Source organism: Ictidomys tridecemlineatus, unplaced genomic scaffold, assembly GCF_052094955.1.
Source record: "Ictidomys tridecemlineatus isolate mIctTri1 unplaced genomic scaffold, mIctTri1.hap1 Scaffold_100, whole genome shotgun sequence".
Taxonomy (NCBI): Eukaryota; Metazoa; Chordata; class Mammalia; order Rodentia; family Sciuridae; genus Ictidomys; species Ictidomys tridecemlineatus.
The window spans coordinates 712,639-731,546 of NW_027520970.1; the positions used below are offsets into that span (position 1 = coordinate 712,639).

The 18,908-nt window shown below is 48.4% G+C and overlaps 1 pseudogene across 1 annotated transcript in view; it reads left to right on the top strand.

The window, feature by feature from the left end:
• The window catches only part of LOC144372390 (obscurin-like), a 33,304-nt pseudogene extending 20,384 nt beyond the window's left edge, over positions 1 to 12,920 (top strand). Inside the window, exons 3-15 of the transcript XR_013432419.1 lie at positions 3,779 to 3,857; positions 4,525 to 4,585; positions 4,904 to 4,981; positions 5,267 to 5,440; positions 5,644 to 5,670; positions 6,411 to 6,563; positions 6,659 to 6,704; positions 7,071 to 7,148; positions 7,424 to 7,927; positions 8,152 to 9,208; positions 9,892 to 9,955; positions 10,363 to 10,526; positions 11,965 to 12,920. The product of XR_013432419.1 is annotated as an obscurin-like (transcript). The remainder of the gene's footprint in view (positions 1 to 3,778; positions 3,858 to 4,524; positions 4,586 to 4,903; positions 4,982 to 5,266; positions 5,441 to 5,643; positions 5,671 to 6,410; positions 6,564 to 6,658; positions 6,705 to 7,070; positions 7,149 to 7,423; positions 7,928 to 8,151; positions 9,209 to 9,891; positions 9,956 to 10,362; positions 10,527 to 11,964) is intronic.
• The last annotated feature ends 5,988 nt before the right edge of the window (positions 12,921 to 18,908 follow it).

An 18,908-nucleotide genomic window follows, 5' to 3' on the forward strand; every position in this document is an offset into this window, starting at 1 on the left:
CTTTATTTTATTTATTTTTATGTGGTGCTGAGGATCTATCCCAGGGCCTCGCATGTGCTAGGCGAGTGCTCCACCACTGAGCCACAACCCATGCATTTATAAGACATAGACCACGTTAAGTTTCACTTACGCTTGCATAGTTAAAAGTGACTTCCACTTCCACAGCTGCACTGGTTTTGTCTGCCCAGAGGATTCTCAAGATTGGTTCCCATTTTATTTCATTTGAATAATTCCCCTATTTTGGTCACCCTCTAATTTGAACTGACACCACTTATTTTGTATTACTCTCAGACACACATGTTTTTCTTTCCTTGGTCATCTGAGGATGGCAAAGCAGGATTTTAGTAGGTTTTTCTAATGATTTCAGCTAATGTAGGTTTTGTAGATCATTCCTCATGGAGATCATCTGATGAGTCAGTGGCTACGAACAAGCATTTAAAACTCTTTCGAGAATATAACACACAAGGGACATTATCAAAATGACTAACAGCTGGATAATACCAAGAGTTTGAAAAATATTCCAAAGCAGAGATTCCCCTGGAGCTATTATTCAACCAATTAAATAAATACTTGAAAGAAATATTGGTTATCTGATGAATTACTTACATCTGCTCCTTAAAATATTTTACATTGGAGGTAACAATTCCTTACTTCTGTGGTCTGCTATTTTCTCTTGGGCCCTATATCTCTGACAAACTGGAATCTTCAATGTGGCTAGGCTTTCCCATTTTCCATTCAGATATGAGGAGAATGGTATCTAAAATCTAAAAATATGAAATTAAATAAAAGTATTATAATTTACTGAGTTGCTGCTATAGAAAAGATACTAGGTTGACTGCTAATTTGCATAAGCCACCTCTAATTCTCACGTTATGTCCATTTTGCACATGAAGTTAAATGGCTAGTTAGAAGTCATACTACCAATAATTAGCTAAGGTGATAATTCAAACCCAAGTCTCTCAGTTTTCAATGTGTATATTCTTTTAGACACTCCCAACAACCCCACAGTAGCATTGCCTGCAGTTACAGAGAACATCATAGAGGGTTGGTGGTTTCAAAGTGTATCCTCTCTTTCTTAGCTCAGCAAGATTCTGTGAGTGCTTCTCCTGGAGACTTGCTTACATTTGGTCACAAGGTCAAGTTTGTCTCTTTGAATTTCTTTAGTGATTCTCTCCCCAGACAGATCTTGTGTTCTAGATTCTGAAAGCTTACTTCCCAACTGAGAGCTTGTTGAAGGCAGGGCCTGTCTCTTCATTCTCTCTCTTCCTAGTTGCTAGGATAGTATCTAGCATATTCTAGGTACTCATCAGGCACATTTTGAATTTACAAATGAATCGATTTGGATTGAGACACAAGTCCCAGACAAACAAGGCAACAAGATAAAATGATGCCAAGAATACTGGCTATGGTTTCATAGAGTCCTAAGATCAATGCTGGTTTACCCACTCACTTGAGCAGGTTACTTTACCTTCTGATTCTCTTTTATCAGATTTGTAACAAGAGACCCTCGTCATCTCATAATATTGTTGTGAAGATCAAACAAAAAATGAGGGAAAATTTTAACATAGAGCTTGAAATATTTATAGGTACTCAGTCATGGTTCCTCTCTCTGATAAAATTTGTGCTACATGGATCACACTACTAACATTTTAGTGCTTTTTGGAGACTATGTAAACCCTAAAGTATAAAAAAGATTAGAGTTATGTAAATCAAAAATGGCTTGGACAAACTGATCCTGGGCAAGCTTATTTTCTTCTGCCAGTTGATTCATTTTTCTTCATCACTGATCTTGATCTATTCTCCATTCTCTATCATGCCTAAAGGGCAGCTTTTAAATTTTTCACCTCTTAAAATCCATCTTCAATTGATCTCTTGTTCTCTCTCCCCTTTGACCTGACTTTACTTCTAGGTTCCATTGCCTCTCTCTCCAGTTCAACTATATCAGCCTTTTGAATTTCCTACTTCTGACTGGGCTCATAAAACTGAACAAAACAAGCAAAGAAATACCCACCAAATGTCTCTCCTCAAAATGTTGAGTATATAGCACCTGAATCTCTTGGAATTTCTTGGGTAGTGCTTATTCCAAAAGTTAACCTCACTTATCAGTAGAATATTCTGGAAAGAATTATCTTTGTAATTTTCCAAGTTTATTTGTGTTATAGGAAAAAATTACTTTATTGGACCATGTGCCCCAATTTTTAACACAAAACATAGATTTACCATATATTTGAGCTGTCTCATGCCCAAGAAAAGGGAATGTCTCTTGCTCCTACTTCTTCCCATTTGAAAAGTGTTATTTCCATCCCAAAGCTCAGATTTCAGATGTTTCCATTGCAAGTCCCCAGTAGTTCACAGTCCTATAGCTGAGAACATTATTCTTTAAATAGGCTTACATGGACAAGCCTTAAAACCAAACAATGATTTATAACATTGATTCTCTGGGAAAGGGCAGGCTGGATCCCACATGACCATCTAACAAATGAATTTTTGTAACACAACCCATTTGTAGGTTGGAGGCTACTTTATTAGAAAGAAAATAGTAAATCAAAAATTTTTATCCCAAATGTTAACATTGCTGAAAAGAACAGAATTGTGTACTAATTGTTTAATTGATGAGCAGGAGAGGACTACTTTATTTAAAGCAGCACTTTCAAATCATTTCCTTGTACTGTTTCAGCCGTCTGTCTCATATGAAAATTCCAGAAATCATTTTTTCTACATTTGCTTTTCCTTTCCTTCACCAACACTCAGTAAGATTTCATTCTAGGCCTGAGAATATTATTTGCTTCTCAGTAGGCTCTGGTAGTAATAAAGCATTACTCATTTCTCTACTTTATTTCCTTGAGACTCAAAGCAAATATGCAGTAAGTGATAGCTTGTTCAAACGCTACTGTATAAAACAAAGTGAACAAGACTCTTGGCCAGTCTCATCATGAAAGAGTGTAATGACTGTGAGAGGAACATGAGACAATGAATTTAAGAAAATTTTCACTGTAATTCCTCCAAAATATTTTCAAGCACTGTATCCTGTTTTGTGGTGATGCCCTCAATTGAGGAGCTCTTTCTTGTTGCTTGTGATAAGAAACAGACATCTATCTATCTATCTATCTATCTATCTATCTATCTATCTATCTATCTATCTATCTATCTATCTATTTATCTATCTATCTATCTATGATTCTACTATTAAAGTATATAATTCGTTTTTTGTTTGTTTCTCCTTTTTAAGATTAATTTAACAAGTCAGATTTTTGCTGAGAAATTATTTGCAATTTTCATCAAATGCTTCCCATGAGAAAGATGGTTATTTTCTTTACTACTGAAAATACCAAGAATGTTATGGTTTCTCTAGATGAGGAAAACCAGTGAATTATTTCTCTGAGAGCACAAAGCAAAATGATTGAGTAAAATAGGTGCTATAACCCTTTGGGAAAGCCACATTTTTACTTCTTAACTACTCGTTGCAAAAATTTAGATCTCATAGGGGATCTCACCATGATCCATCAGCATATCTTACTATTTAAACACTAGTCCTCTGATTACCATAACTTACGCTTCTAACCATGTAAACACACATGAGGCTTCTAGCCACCATGAATAGCCTAGAATCTTTGGGCTTTTTTTTAATAATAAAAATTGGGTTAATAAAATTGCATAGTTCTTTTTTTTAATGACAATAGGTTTGTATACATGTTGCTTTCAACCTGTTATAACAGCACCCTCAGACAGAATCCATTTTAAAGATTTGTGAGTTTAAAATCATTTAAATAATAAACAGCCTTCAATGAAATTATTGAAATGCATGAAACTTGCCACAAGTTTGAGACCCGGAAGACCCTCATCCTCATTTTGGAACTGTATCCTTTCTTCTCCTGGCGCCTTGGGGTTTGAGGAGGGGTGCAGTGGCCACCAGGCTGGGGATTGGAGGAGCATATGCTCCCTGGGCCTGGCAGGTTGTGACGGCCTCAGCCCACCTTCCTGTGGCCAATGCTGTGTGACAAGCAGCCCTGTTCCTGCTGCTTGTGATGGTGTTGGTCAGGGGGTTCTTTCTCTCTGAGGGTTGTCCATGGGGGTCACCAGCAGGGTCAGTGTCTGAGCTGCTCCTGAGGGTCCAGATGTCCTCGATGGAGATGGCCAGGGGTCTCCTCCTATGGGTGACCTCTCAGATGTCAGGAGAGGTGTGTCCTACACAGGTTACTCCAGGTCTTTGCCCACTGCCCATAGGTCCCTGACTGGGGTCTCAGTGTGGCCTTGTGGCTGGATCTGCTCCTGTGTTCTTGTCTCTCCCCTGAGGAGGGATTTGTGCAGACAGGCCAGGTGCCCCCACCCTACCACTGCCCTGTGTGGCCTCAGTCCCCAGGCAGCCCCCCTCATCTGGGCTGGATGCTGTCTGGGGTTCCAGGGGCCCATGGCACCTCCCCTCAACCTGAGCACCAGTACCTCACCCTTGAGACCGGAGGAACCTTGTCCTGGCCACCTCCTGGTGGGTTCCAGCCTCAGCTGCTTTCCTTGACCAGGCCCCAGGTGCTCATCAGAGGAGCTGCTGGATCGCCTCTTCAAGAAGAGAGTGGTGACAGAAGCCTAGGTGACCCTGCACCTGCCTGCCACTGGCCTGAGCTGCATGCGGGTCCCAGCCCCACCCAGACACAGCTGCCCCAAATGTGGCCCAGGCCCCGCTTCTCTGGATCCCAGGCCCCGTGGCTACCCGGGCTCTGTGCCCAGCTGCACTGCCTGGCTTCCTGCACACCTTGCTTGTTCCTGGGGATTTCTCTGGCTTTGGCACTTAGGGCTCAGGGTGCCACCTACACTTTGGGCTTGTCCCAGGTGCTAGACTGGGGCACTCAAGCAGGATGAGTCAAAGTGGAGGGCCGGGGCCCCTCCCTGAGCACAGCATTTGCCACAGGTCAAGGTCTACCTTCAGCAGCTGGTGGAGGGACTGCACTATCTGCACAGCCACGGAGTCCTCCACCTGGACATAAACGTACTGTCCTTCGGGCCCCTCCAGAACCTGGGTGGGAGAGGGGAGCCCTGGGCCTACAGGATAGGAAGGGACAGGCCTATCGTGTCCAGTTTCCTTGACAGGGCTTGCTGTCCTGCAGGGACTGGATGCACTGCTAATTGGCAGCTCATCCGTGGGCTCTGCTCTGACAGTCTGACTGGTGTTGCCCATGCCCCACGTTGGCCTCATGGACCCTGAATGACTCCCTGAGGCCTGGAAACTCCAGGTGGCCCAACCCCCCATAGACTCCTCAATACTTTCTGACAGCCCCCCAATATCCTGATGGTGCATCCAGCTAGCGAAGACATTAAAATCTGCGACTTTGGCTTTGCCCCAAAAAATCACCCCTTCAGAGCCACAGTACAGCAAGTACGGCTCTCCAGAGTTCGTGTCCCCCGAGATCATTGAGCAGACCTCCGTAAGCGAGGCTTCTGACATCTGGTGAGTGGTCAGGCTGAGTTAGGACTGTGACCCTCCTGGGACCATGCTGGGGAGTCATCTGGCAGCCCAGCAGCCAGCCAAAGGGTCCTCTCTGAACCTCTGCCTCCTTCTGCACCCCTGGGATCCCCCATGCCTCCTCCCACATACCCCTTGCCTGTGGCCAGGCCTGGGGTGACTCACAGTGGGTGGTTTTCTTTCTGCAGGGCCCTGGGGGTCATCTCTTACCTCAGGTGAGCACAGCCTGTTCTTCAAAGCCAACCCTTCTGCAGAATCCTGAGGGCCACGTGTGCTGCTGGCCACACCTCAGACCAGAGACCCAAGAGCCCAGGGGCAGCTATCTTGAAAACAGGCGGTCAGTCAACCCTGATAAGAGACTCCTGCCCACTGCTCCTCACAAACACCCTGTCATCACTAGGCAGAGCTGAGCTGACCCTGTAGGGTCTGTGGGATTTTTGTCCAGAGTCCACTCGTAGTGGTCACTGCTACCCTGAAGATGCTGGTGGTACAGACTGATCCTTGACCTCTGCAGACTAAGACCTATCCCCAACTCAGACATAGACTGGTGCCTATCTAGGCTCCCTGGACTCCTGTCCCAGCTGAGCCTGGATCCCTAGCTCAGGCTGAGGCCAAGTACCCACCCCAGGTTGAATCAGCACCCAGCCTTGGCATACATCCCTGCTTGAAGCTAGCCTGGGTCTCCTTTGTAAGTTCAGCCCTGTACCCACCTCTGGCCATGAGAGCCTCAGGTTAAAGCAGGGCCCCCATACAGGCTGACGTTTCCTTGATCCCTGTCCCAGCCTGAGTGGGGACCCCAACCCTGGTCTGAGCCCAGACACCCTCTTAGGCTTTGCCTGGATTGGTGTTCCAAGCTGAGGCAGTATCTGGGGAACTTCAGATACTGCTGGGTGGGAGTGGTGCCAGAGTTCATCCCCAGGGGCTTTGTTTGAGGGCAGGCTCTGCCTGTTTCCAGCCTGACCTGATCCTCCCCATTTGTGGGAGAGAGTGACCGTGCCACCCTGCTGAATGTGCTGGAGGGGCAGGTGTCCTGGAGCAGCCCCATGGCTGCCCACCTCAGTGAGGACGCCAAGGACTTTCTCAAGGCCACACTGCAGAGGGCCCCAGGGTGAGTGCATGCCTCTCTTGCCTGCCCAGGTTGCGGCCAGCCCTGCCCAGGGCCAGCTGACTGCCTGGCTGACCTGGGCTCTGCTCTCCCTCCAGGGCCTGGCCCAGTGCCTCCCAGTGCCTCACCCACCCCTGGTTCCTGGTGAGTAGGCCCAGCCTGGCTCAAACCCCAGGCCTGTAGGGAGGGACATCCAACCCAAGGGGGATGAGGGCCTGCCTGCATTAGCACATATGGTGGTGGCACCCAGGACCCTGTGCCCCAGTTCAGAGGACACTTGTCCCTTCAGGCAGGCTTGGGATCCTGAGACCCTAACAGGGGTCAGGGCCTCCCCTACAACCTCTGGCCTTTACCTTGCCCTGTCTGGGCAAAGTAAAGGGATGAGCCCATGAGACCCCAGTGCTGAGGGCAAGTACACCTGCCCCTACCCAGCTGGGCCTCCATCCCAGGAGGGGCACCCATCAGAGCGCTGGGGTCTCTCCTCAATGTGGCTGCTCCCTCACACCCCAGAAATCCATGCCTGTGGAGGAGGCCCACTTCATAAACACCAAGCAGCTCAAGTTCCTCCTGGCCAGGAGCCGCTGGCAGGTGAGCTATCCCCTGAAAAGAGTGAGGGCAGGGTCAGAAACGCAAGCCCAAGCCCGCCTAGCACACTCCCAGGCCTGGCACCTCATCGGATCTCAGCCATGAGTGTGCCAGGCGCAGAGGGGTACCCAGTGGCCAGGCAGAAGCCAAGAGCCCTGGTGCACAGGTTCCCACTGCTCTGTGTCCCCACCGCTTTGGCCCACTGGGAACTTGGAGGGAGAAGGCCTGCACTGTGCTGCGGCCCCACCCAGCGACTGCTCTGTGCTGGGGGGGGGCAGCGCTCCCTGATGAGCTACAAGTCCATCCTGGTGATGCGCTCCATCCCAGAGCTGCTGCGGGGCCCACCCGACACCCCCTGCCTGGGAGTGGCCCCCGCTCCTGCACTCAGAAGCCAGCTGCTCCTCCAGCTCCTCCTCCTCGGACAATTAGCTCGCCCCTTTTGCCAGGGCCAAGTCGCTGCCATCCTCGCCGGTGACCCATTCCCCGCTGCTGCACCCACAGGGCTTCCTGCGGCCCTCGGCCAGCCTGCCAAGGAGGCGGAGGCCCCACCAGCCTCACAGCAAGGCGCAGGGCCCCTGGCAGCCCCTGGCTGCGTCTCCTGGCACAGTGTCATCAGCAGCCAGTTCTTCCAGCAGGCAGGCGAGGGCCCTGGAGGCCGCCTACAGGCAGCCCAGAGGCGGCACCTGTTCAAGGGCGGGTACTTCGCCAGGGCCCTGCCTGGTCTGCATGAGCCGCTGTTGGAGCATCGCGTGCTGGAGGAGGAGGCCACCAGGGAAGAGCAGGCCGGCCTTATAACCAAGACACCCTCCTTTGAGATGGCCCTGCGCCTGCCCAGCGCCAGTGCCCCTTGAGTGAGGCCTGCAGTGAAGGACAGTGTCCTCCCACAGCCTCCAGAGGGGAGGCTGGTGGGAGAGACTAGAAGCCCCTGAAAGGACCCAGTCTGTCTCCATCACCTGCTAGAGACTCAGGGCCTGCTCAGCAAGCGGGGTCGTCCAGGCTGGGGCAGGAGGCTCCTTCTTGTCACCCTGAGCAGGGTTCTGCCCCCCAAAAGGGCTGTGGCCCACTGTCACCACAAACTCATGGCTGTTTGCCTGGAGGGTCTGTCAAGGAGATACTTCTGGAGCCCCCCTGCCCAGCCCAAAGAAGCCCCCTGCCAGGCTCTTAGAAGGAGCCTGGCAGCATCTCTCAACCTGGGAGGCCTTGGACCAGCTCTTCCAGCTCCCTGGAACCAACTTGCCCCACAGGCATGGAGTCCAGCCCTTCCCTGGACACTGGCAGCCTGTCTCAGGAGGCTGAGCATTCCCCTGACGCAACACCCCCCTTACCAAGGCCTCAGGAGCAGGCAACCACCCGGAAGTTCTCCCTGGGGTACCGTGGGGGCTATGCGGGGGTGGCGGGCTACAGTACCTTTGCCTTTGGTGGGGATGCAGGGGGCATGCTAGGACAGGGTCCCTTGTGGGCCAGGATGGCCTGGGCCGTATCCCAGTCCTCCGAGGAGCAGGACGAGGCTGCAGTGAGAAGCCCTCAACCTCAGGCCGACTTGAGGCCAGTGCCTGAGACCAGAGGGGCTACCCTGAGGGCTTCCCCAGAGCTGACCTCGTGGGAGCAAGATGGGCAGGTGTCCCTGGTGCAGATCCGGGACCTGTCAGGGGATACAGAGGCTGATGACACTGTGTCCTTAGACATTTCAGAGGTGGATCCCGCCTACCTCAACCTCTCTGACCTGTATGACATCAAGTATCTCCCATTCGAGTTCATGATCTTCAGGAGGGTCCCCAAGCCCTGGGAGCAGCCAGAGCTGCCCTCCCCTGAGGCTGCCTGGCCCTGGCCAGGGGAGCTGGGCCTTCGAGCTGGCCTGAATATCACAGAGGAGCCGGAGGACCTGGAGAAACTGCTGGGGGAGGCTGCAGCCAGCAGAAAGCGCAAGTGGTCCCCCTCCCGTGGCCTATTCCAGTTCCCTGGGAAGTGTTTGCCACTGGAGGAACCCCTGGAACTTGGGCTGCGCCAGAGGGTGAAGGCTTCCATGGCTCACATCTCCCGGATCCTGAAGGGCAGACCTGAAGGTAACCTCCTCGTCCTATCCCCTGGAACATCCCTGCCTCTTAGGATCACTCACCCTTTCGTCCTCAGGGTCCTGCTGGGCCCCTCCTATGGTGCTGTTGCCCCTACCTCCCAACTGCACCCACAGCTCTACCTGAGTCCTGGGGGCACCTCTGCTGACCTGAGCCTGCCTTACTGGGCATGTGAGGCCATCCTGGAGACAGCTGCAAGGAGGGCACCTGGGGAGACGGCAGCCAGGATCCCAGGCCTCCCCCACTGTAGACCCTCTGACCCAGGAGTCTTATGGCCCCACCCTCAGTGACCTCAGACCTTCTGAGCCCAGTCCTGTGGCCCCAGATCCTCCTGACTCCAGGTCTCTCCTGATCTCAGAGCAACTCGACCCTAGGCACAGCTGACCCCAGCTTCCCTGACCCCTGAGCTGCCTGGAAGTCCCAACTCCAGAGCAGCCTCTGTGACCCCCACCCTCCTGACCCCAGCCTGACCCCGGCCCCAAGCACCCCCCTCCTGCACTGTAGGCCTTAGAGCCCCAAAAGCCCACTGCTGAGGGAGGTGAAAAGCAGGTCCAGCTTGTCTTCACACCCCAGTTCCTGAGACCTGGGCCTGCCGGGAGGACAGGCAGTGTGAGGAAGCTGGTGCTGCCCGAGGACAGACTTCCCTACTGAGACCCTTACCCCTCCTCCAGCAGGCCTGGAGGAGCCCCCCAGGAAGAAGGCAGGCCTGGCTGTCAGGTCTGAAGGGCAGGGACCAAGGTGAGCAGGCCCCACTGTCTCAGGGTCCTTTCCCAACCGCCATGGTGCCTACACCAGAGGGGCAAGCCCCTACCCACCTATGGGGCTTAAGCCCAGAGGCAGGCTGGGCATGGGGGCTGAGCAATCTTGAAGGGCTTCCAGGAGGAGGCAGTGCTGCGTCCTGCCCACACTTTCTGGCCTGGACTTCCCTCTGAAGGCTCTTCCTGCCTCCTCCTCAGCACCAACCTTCCTGAGGGAGCTCTCAGATGAGACCCTGGTCCTGGGTCAGTCGGTGACTGGCTTGCCAGGTGTTAGCCCAGCCAGCTGCCCAGGCCACTTGGAGTAAATGTAAGGGGTTGGGATACAAGCAGGGCAGCAGGGGCCCTCATTGTCTAGGGGAAACTCAGACCGGCTCTGTGCTGTCACAGATGGGGCCCTCCTGGAGAGCAACGGCCACCTCCTCATCTCCTCGACCCTGAAGAACTTCCAGCTGCTGACCATCCTGGTGGTGATTGCTGAGGACCTGGGCATGTATACCTGCAGTGTGAGCAACCCTCTGGGCACAGCAACCACCACGGGCATACTCCAGAAGGCAAGTGGGTACGCTCTGCTAGAGGTCCCTGCCAGGCCAGAGAGGCTGGGCTGGGGGTGCTGAGCCTCGTTGCGTGAGCTAGACTGGGCCACTCCCTCAGCTGTGGGGCTGTGGAATTTGGGGTTCAGGAGGTTACCACAGGTGTGTCCGAGTTACCGAGCAGTCCAGTCCTGATGGGCCAGGCATTGAATGTGGTTGCTGTGGGTGCCTTCTGGACTGTCCAGGGATCTTCAGGGGTTGGCAGGAGGCAGGAGACTGACAGGAGACAGATGGAAGGCAGGGGTGGGGGAGTAGCATGCCCAAGAAGGAGGAGAGCGGTGTGGCAGTGTTCCAGCCTGCTGTGCACCCTGCTGCCAGGAGCTGGCCCGAGGCCTCTGCTGGCCAGGAGGCGGAGCTCCCTGTGGAGGGTGCCACCCTGCCCTCCAGTGGTGCAGGAGGGAGGAGCCCCATCCTGTTTGTGTCTTCATCAGAGTTGAGTCAGGAGCTGAGTATGCAGTGCCTGGGGTGTGTGGAAAGCTGAGATGGCTGCTGGCCCAGTCTGGAACTTGCAGACTGACCTCAGGCCCTGTACTGGGGTGTTCAGCCAAAGCTTAGAAACCAGAGCAAGGCCCCCCGACCAGAGCCTGGGCCACTCCACTGAGGCCTGAATATACCCTGGCGAAGGGCTGGCCAGGAGGGATCCTGGTGGGGAGGGTTGGGCAGACATCTGACTGCCCACTAGGGAAGGAGGCACGCCCCTCTTCCCATTGCTTTCTAGGACCTCACCCACTCCAAACAAATGGCACTTGGAGAGGGTGGGCTTAGGAGCCTAACGTTTGCCAAAAGTCAGGGAGGGTGAGGCAGGGCCAGCTAGAAATCAGCCCTGGGGATTAGATGCTGACCCAGACCATGGGTGGCCTCTTGCAGAGCGACCCTCGTCTTCCCCACACCCGAACATCGGGGAGGTTTACACAGACAGGGTACTGCTGGTCTGGAAGCCCGTGGAGTCCTATGGTCCTGTGACATACATCCTACCATGCTGCCCTTTCAATCTCTCTCTCTCTCTCTCTCTCTCTCTCTCTCTCTCTCTCTCTCTCTCTCCTCCTCCTCTCCTCATAAGGTGGGCAGCTCAGGTCTGCCTTGCCCTCCCATCAAGCTGTTTTAACTCACCACAGGCCCAGAGGCCAAATAACTGTGGACTGAATCCTTAGAGACTGAGCCAGTTTAAGTCCTTCCCCCTTGATGTTGTTTTTATCAGGTTTTTTCTTTTAGCAATAGACAACTAATTAGCACATCTATATATACTAAATAGATTTCTGTATAGTAAATCTAAATGATACCTTCACTTCTAGCCCAATCCATAGGGTTTTTACAGGTTCTGCCTTTGCTTATTTATGTATTTTTTTCAAAATGGAAGAAAACTAGCTCACCAATACTAATTTCTCCAATTCTCTTGTAGTCAATCTCCCTACCATGCAGATCACCACACTGGAGCCTTGAAACCATCACACATTCCAGGTACTTGATGGAAGCCATGCATTCTTTTCCATTGCCTTGAAAATACTTACATGTGAAATCAGATAGTATGTAACTTTTCACCTGCACTTTCTACTGAACATAATGCTGTTGAAATTCTTCCATATTATTGGGTGATCTGGTATTTTTCCCTTTATTACTCTGTGGTATTCCACTATCAATACTGTATCAATGCTCTGATATGGACTTTCCAGGGACTCTCTGGTGTATATTATAATTTCTCCCTATGTGGGTGGCTACTTAGAGGGATGCTGTGGTCATCTTGCCTTAGCCCCATTGTGGACATGTAGTTTTCTTCTACTTGAATGTTGAGAACTTCAGTTGCTTTATCCCTGAGGAATTTGCCGAATATGCATGTAAAATGGAAACTGATTATTCTTGTCAGCAGCTGTTAAAAAACTACTAGTGACAAATAAAGTAAAGAAAGAAAAAGAAAAATTAAAAAAAAAACAGAAATGTGTTATTTAGTAGAACACAACTGACAAAATTAAGTTGAAGTCTATACACAAGGCAGTTTTCTGCTTGGTATTCAATGAACCTTTAAATAAAGTAGAGAAGAAAAGCTAAACACTATCCCCAAAGCCTCTGAAAACTATAGCAGGATATTTAACATTCTTATTATGGTTCAGAGTTCATGGCTTCAACATAGAATGGACCCCAGTATAGACAACTATATCTCAGTGGAAAGACCTCAAGGACACACAAGTGCTTTGAGAGAGGACAGCTTCTTTGGTTGGTGGTCCACCTGTCCAATCAGCTTAGATCCTACATGCAGTATAATGCTCTGCAAAGGGAAATGAGAGCGTCATGAGTAGGGCAAGAGTCACAGACTAGAATAGTGGTCACACTAGCACCACATAAAATATACACAAACGAAAACTCCATGCATCGACTGACAGCCACAAATCTGCACTCTTAAAGGTTCTTCACTCTGGGGATAATTTCAGAGAGTAATGCTTCCATGAAAGACTTGACAGATGCTTTACCTCCCAGATGCATTATATCTTTGGACTGTACATAAGACAAGTGCATCTGTTGTATGTAATGGATGCTTATGAATCTTATCAGAAAACCATTTGAATTGCAGCTTACCTCAGAGTGATAGTTCTCTTACATCTTAAGGATTAAAGATCTATAATATGGGACAAGCCTGGTCACATGACTGAATCAGATCAGGGCCTCATGTTTTAGTGCTGTAAGATGGAACAAGACTGGTCTCATGACCTAAGCAAACCAGGGCCTTTTTTGCAGCAGTCCTCTCAGTAGTAATGCCTTTTACACTCCACATCACCCTGTTTGGCCCCAGAGGATGACTGGTTAGTCAATGACAGGTAAGATTCCTCAAGGGAGAAACAACCTAAGACAGGCACAGTTGCAGAGGGGCCATCAGGAGAAAGCTTGGGCACCAACAGAGGTGAGGCAAAGAACATCAACCCTCCCACCTGTGCAAAGGCCTAAATCTTCACCCCTTCTGAGAGAGGTCTCCTGTCCCCCATGTCTGCTTTGCTCCCCATGCCCAGCTAAGATTGGGACCCAAATGACAGACAGAGATCTAGTCAACAGTGGCTGTCTGCTCAGCACAGCAGGAAACAACTGCAGCTACAGGAAAGGGCCATGTCTGGATGTTTTCTCTTTTCTCTTTCTTGTTTCTCCCCTCTTTTTCTATTATTTTCCCTTTTCCTTTCTTCTCTCATCATGGTTTTCCTTTGGCAACAAATTTAATAAAAAGAGAGGAAATGTTGGAATAAGTTTCAGTCTCAGCTAGCAGCTACTAGCAGCTTGGAAGTGCCTGAAATATCCACCTTCCTTCAGGCCTGACAGGAGCGCCTGCAGGATGGGGTGAAACCACATCCTCAGCACTTGTGGTTAGCATTGCCAAACTGCTCAGCCAAAAAACTGAGAGTCAGGGGCTTCAGAGTATAAAACCCCTGACTCAGTAAGGGCTAAAGACCCTTCCAGACTGCTTTCTGCTACGGCAGCAATATTTAGAGGTTCCTCACAATGTGGTAACATTAGGCAGAAGATGACTGGCTTATGGATATTGCCATGCTTATGTATGATTGACAGGCATGCCCCACTCAAACCCTATAACTGTTGTGTGCACTCCAAAAATAAACTGAGCTACTGGACGACGACCTGAGGCAGGTCTCCAGCCAGTTCTCTCACCCGGAGTCTGTGTTGATTCCATGTCTCTACTCCCAGCAACAAGGTAGCCTAGTGACCATGAATCAAGAAGGGACTAGGAACACATTCAAGATGGAATATGTCTGTTCCTATGACAAACAAGAGCAGGCGCATCTGTGCTACCTATTTTAGAGTGATAAGATGGGACAAGTTTGGTCCCATGATTGAACCAGACCAGGGCCTTCGGTGACACCTGTTTTATACCTTGAAGATAGGACAAGCTTGGTCTCATGTCAGAACAAGGTCAGGGCCTCTTGTGCCATCTTTTTTAGAGCTATCAGATGGGACAAAACTTGTCCCATGACAAAACCAGTTTAGGACCACCTATGCCATTTGTTTCAGAGCTGTAATATAGGACATGCCTGGTCCCATAACTGAACCAGGCGAGTGCCTCCTGTACCATTTTAGAGCTGTCATATAGAACAATCCTAATCCCATGATTGAACCAGGCCTGGACCTTTTGTGCCATCTGTTTTAGAGCTTCACGATTGAGAAAACCTGGTGTCATAACCAAACCAGACTAGGGTCTTCTGTGCCACCTGATTTAGAGCTGTAAGTTGTGACAACCCTGATTCCATGACTGAACAAGGCCAGGTCCTCCTGTGCCACCTGATTTAGAGCTGTAAGTTGTGACAACCCTGATTCCATGACTGAACAAGGCCAGGTTCTCCTGTGCAACCTGTTTAGAGCTGTAAGATGGAACAAGCCTGGTCAAATGTCAAAAAAAAAAAAAAAAAAAAAAAGCAGCGGCTTTTGGGCCACCTGTTTTAGAGCTGTAAATTTGGACAAGCCTGGTCCCATGAACAAACCAGGCCAGGGCCTGCTGTACCACCTGTTTTAGAGCTGCATGATGAGAAAACGCCTGGTCCCATCACCAAACCAGACTAGAACCTTCTTTACTAGCTGTTTTAGTGCTGTAAAATGAAACAAACATGGTCCCATGATCAAACCAGGCCAAGGTGTCCTGAAACACCATTTTAGAAGTGTAAACTGAGACTTCCCTGTTCCCATGACTGAACCAGACCAGGGCCTTCTGGGCCACCTATTTTAGAGCTATAAGAAGTGACAAGCTTCCTCCCATGACCACAACAGATGAAGGCTTCTTATATCACATTTTTTTAGAGCTGTAAGATAAAATAAAACTGGTTGCATGACCAAACCAGATCAGGGCCTTTTCATGCCACATGATTTAGAGCTGTAAGTTGTGACAAGTCTTGTACCATGACCAATCCAGACCAGGACCTCCTATATGACCTGTTTTAGAGATGTAGGATGAGACAAACCTGGTGCCATGACCAAACCAGAACAGGGGCTTCCTGATTTAGCACTGTGATATGCTAAAAGCCCGGTAACATGACCAAACCAGACCATGGTCTACTGTACCACCTGTTTTAGAGCTATACGAGGGGACAAGCGTGGTATCATCACTGAATCAGACCAGGGCCTCCTATATCACCTGTATTAGAGTTGTAAAATGGGACAAACCTAGTCCAAAGACCAAACCTGACCAGGTCCTCCTATACCACCTGTATTAAAGCTGTAAGATGGGACAACTCTGGACCAATGATGACTCCTGATGATGGCCTCCTATACCACCAGTTTTAGAGCTGTAAGATGGGACAAACATGGTCCCATGAGCAAACTAGACCAGGGAAAACTGTGCTACATGTATTAGAGCTGTAAGATGGGACAAGCCTGGTCTCATGACTGAACCAGACCAGAGCCTCCTAGAGCTGTAAAATGAGACAAACCTGGTTCCATGATCCAACAAGGTCAAGACATTCTTTGACACCAGTTTTAGAGATGTAGGATGGGACAAACCTGGTCTCATGAACAAACCAGACCAAGGCCTCCTGATCCACCTGTTGTAGAGCTGTAAGAGTGATGAATTCTGGTCCCATGACCAAACTATACCAAGACCTACTGTGCCAACTGTTTTAGAGCTATAAGATAGGACAAGCCTGGACCCATAACTGAAATAGACTAGAGTCTTGTGTACCACCTGTATTAGAGCTGTTAGTTTTAGACACCTGGTCCCATAAATGAATCGGGCCAGGGCCTTCTGTGCCACCTGTTTTAGGGCTCTAACTGAAGACAAATCTAGTCACATAACCCATCTTGGCCAGGGCATCCTGTGCCAACTTTTTCAGAGCTATAAGTTGGGACAAAAATTGGTCCCATGACCAAATAAGGCTAGGGCCTCTTGTGCCACCTGTTTGAGAGCAGTAAGATGGCACAAGCCTGTTCCCATTACCAAAATAAAACAGAGCCTCTTGTACCAGCTGTAGTAGTGCTCTAAAATGGGAGGCATATGGTACCATGACTGAACAAGGCCAGGGCCTCCTGCCACCTGTTTTAGAGCTGTAAGATGGGACAAAACTAGTCCCATGACCAAACTAGGCCTGGACTTCCTCTGCCATCTGCTGTAGAGGTATAAGTTGGAAGAGCCTGATCCCATGATTGAAATGGGCTAGGGCCACTTGTGCCACATGATTTACAGCTGCAAGATGGGACAAGCCTGGTCTCATGACTGAATCAAGCTAGAACCTCCTGAATCACCTATTTTAGTGCTATAAGATATGTCAGACCTAACCCCATGACCAAAACAGACCAGGTCCTTCTGTGCCACCTGATATATAGCTGTAACATGGGACAAGCCTAGTCCTATGTCCAAACCAGGCCATGGCTTCCTGTGCTATCTTTTTAGAGCTGTAATATGGGACAAACCTGGTCCCATGACTGAACAAAACCAGGGCCTCTGGTGCCACCTGTTTTAGAGCTGCTAGATGAGACAATATTACTCCTATGACAGAACCATGCCATGCATTCTGTACCAGCTGTTTAAGAGCTGTCAGATGTGACAAGCCCGGTCTCATGACTGAACCATGTCATGACCTTTTGTGCCACCTGTTTTAGAGCTGTAAGATTGAAAAAAACTCATCCTATGACTGAACCAGGACAGGGCTCATAATTTGATGGAATTATTAGAAGTGTTAGAATCTATAGAATGTGAGTTCTAATTAGAGATATGTCTTGGAATACTATATCTGGTCCATGGCCCCTTTCCTTTCTCTCTCTCTTCTCTACCACCCCTCCCCCTCTCTTTCCTGGATGTTCATCTACCTGTTTCCTGGATGTCCAGTTGAGCAGCTTTTCTTTGCCGTACCATTCCAGCCTGATGTTCTGTTTGTATAAAGAGATCTTAAGTGGACTCCACTGCCAAATAGGAGTTTATGATCATTGTGTACAAATAAGTCAAATTTGCTTAATATTCTTGTTAATCACATTCAAATAATAATCCTTATTTATATGTACCGATATTCCACAATGAAACCCACTATGCTCAATAATTAAATTGTACAAATAAATATTTTAAAAAGAGTAAATAATAAGTTTGGGTTTAAAATAAAACAATCTAAATTCACATTATTGCATTCTGAAAGAAAAGCTGCCACACAAGCAGAAAATTGCCTACTTTGCAAAATTACTCAGAGTAGGAGGCTAAAAAGTAGTCCTAGAAAACAAAATATTTACTCAAAATATATTAAGCTAAGTCCTAGACTTTTAAGAATAAATGTAAGCAAACAATCCAACACATAGCTCTAACAGCCCAGAAATGGTCACCAGAACATATACAGTTTTATTTCTAAGTATTGTGCACTTTGGGTATAGTCAGATTTATGAACTGATCAAATTGTATACTGTAGTATAAAGTCCAAAACAGGTGTGCTATTTTGGAATGTTAAGACTAGAAATATTTTATGACTAGATATTGCAGTGTTGATCCTAAATTTCAACCTTCCTTGATTCTATGGCTTTAGGCTAGGAGCTGAGCTTCTTGCATTTTATTTTTACTATTCCTTAAATTGGTACAACATAACCCAATGTGACTCAGCCTCATTCTGCTGATATGCCTATATAATACCTAATTCTTAGGATTTCCATTGTTCTTCTTGGCTTTTCAAAGTCATCATCTAAGGCAAGATATTTCTACTTCCCCCTTTTTAAAGTTCACTTTTAATGAATATTCAGTTTATACCTTAATTTTGAGAGTGTTTACATATCATAATACTTATTAATTCAATAAAAAATAAATAACACAATATATTATGTATGCTAATTCCAGCTCTCTCTAGGCCTATCCTACATATCAGTCTGAATGTGGAGATACATATATGATAAAGAGAAAGAGGACTTCTAATTAGATGTGTACATTGGCAAATTGTAAGCTGATTTCCTTGTGAGCCAAGTTGAAATAAATCCCATATTCAACCTGGAAGTAATTACCTTGCACAATTGAACTGAGACGAATTGCTTTTTGCCTTCTTTATTCCTGAACAGTCAGTTATTAGTTGAAGTAATAAATATTGATATGGAGTATAATACTCAAAAAAGTTTATTAAAAACAATTTTGAAGTCCATAGAGTTTTGTTATCCTGGGTCATGCCATTCGCAGAAGTGTGATTAGTGCTTCTGTGGTTTTCTTAGATTTTGTTTTTGAGTTGTTTATGGCTCTGATAATATTTTATACAAGCATTCATTAACAATTGAAAAATTCGTCTAGACACATGAACTGCATCACTAAAAAGAGAGGATGTGACTGATAGAATTCATATTCATTGGAAGCTGCTTTTGGGGGGCCACTCGGTCTCTGAGAGGTACTGCTGGAGAGGGCAGAACTGC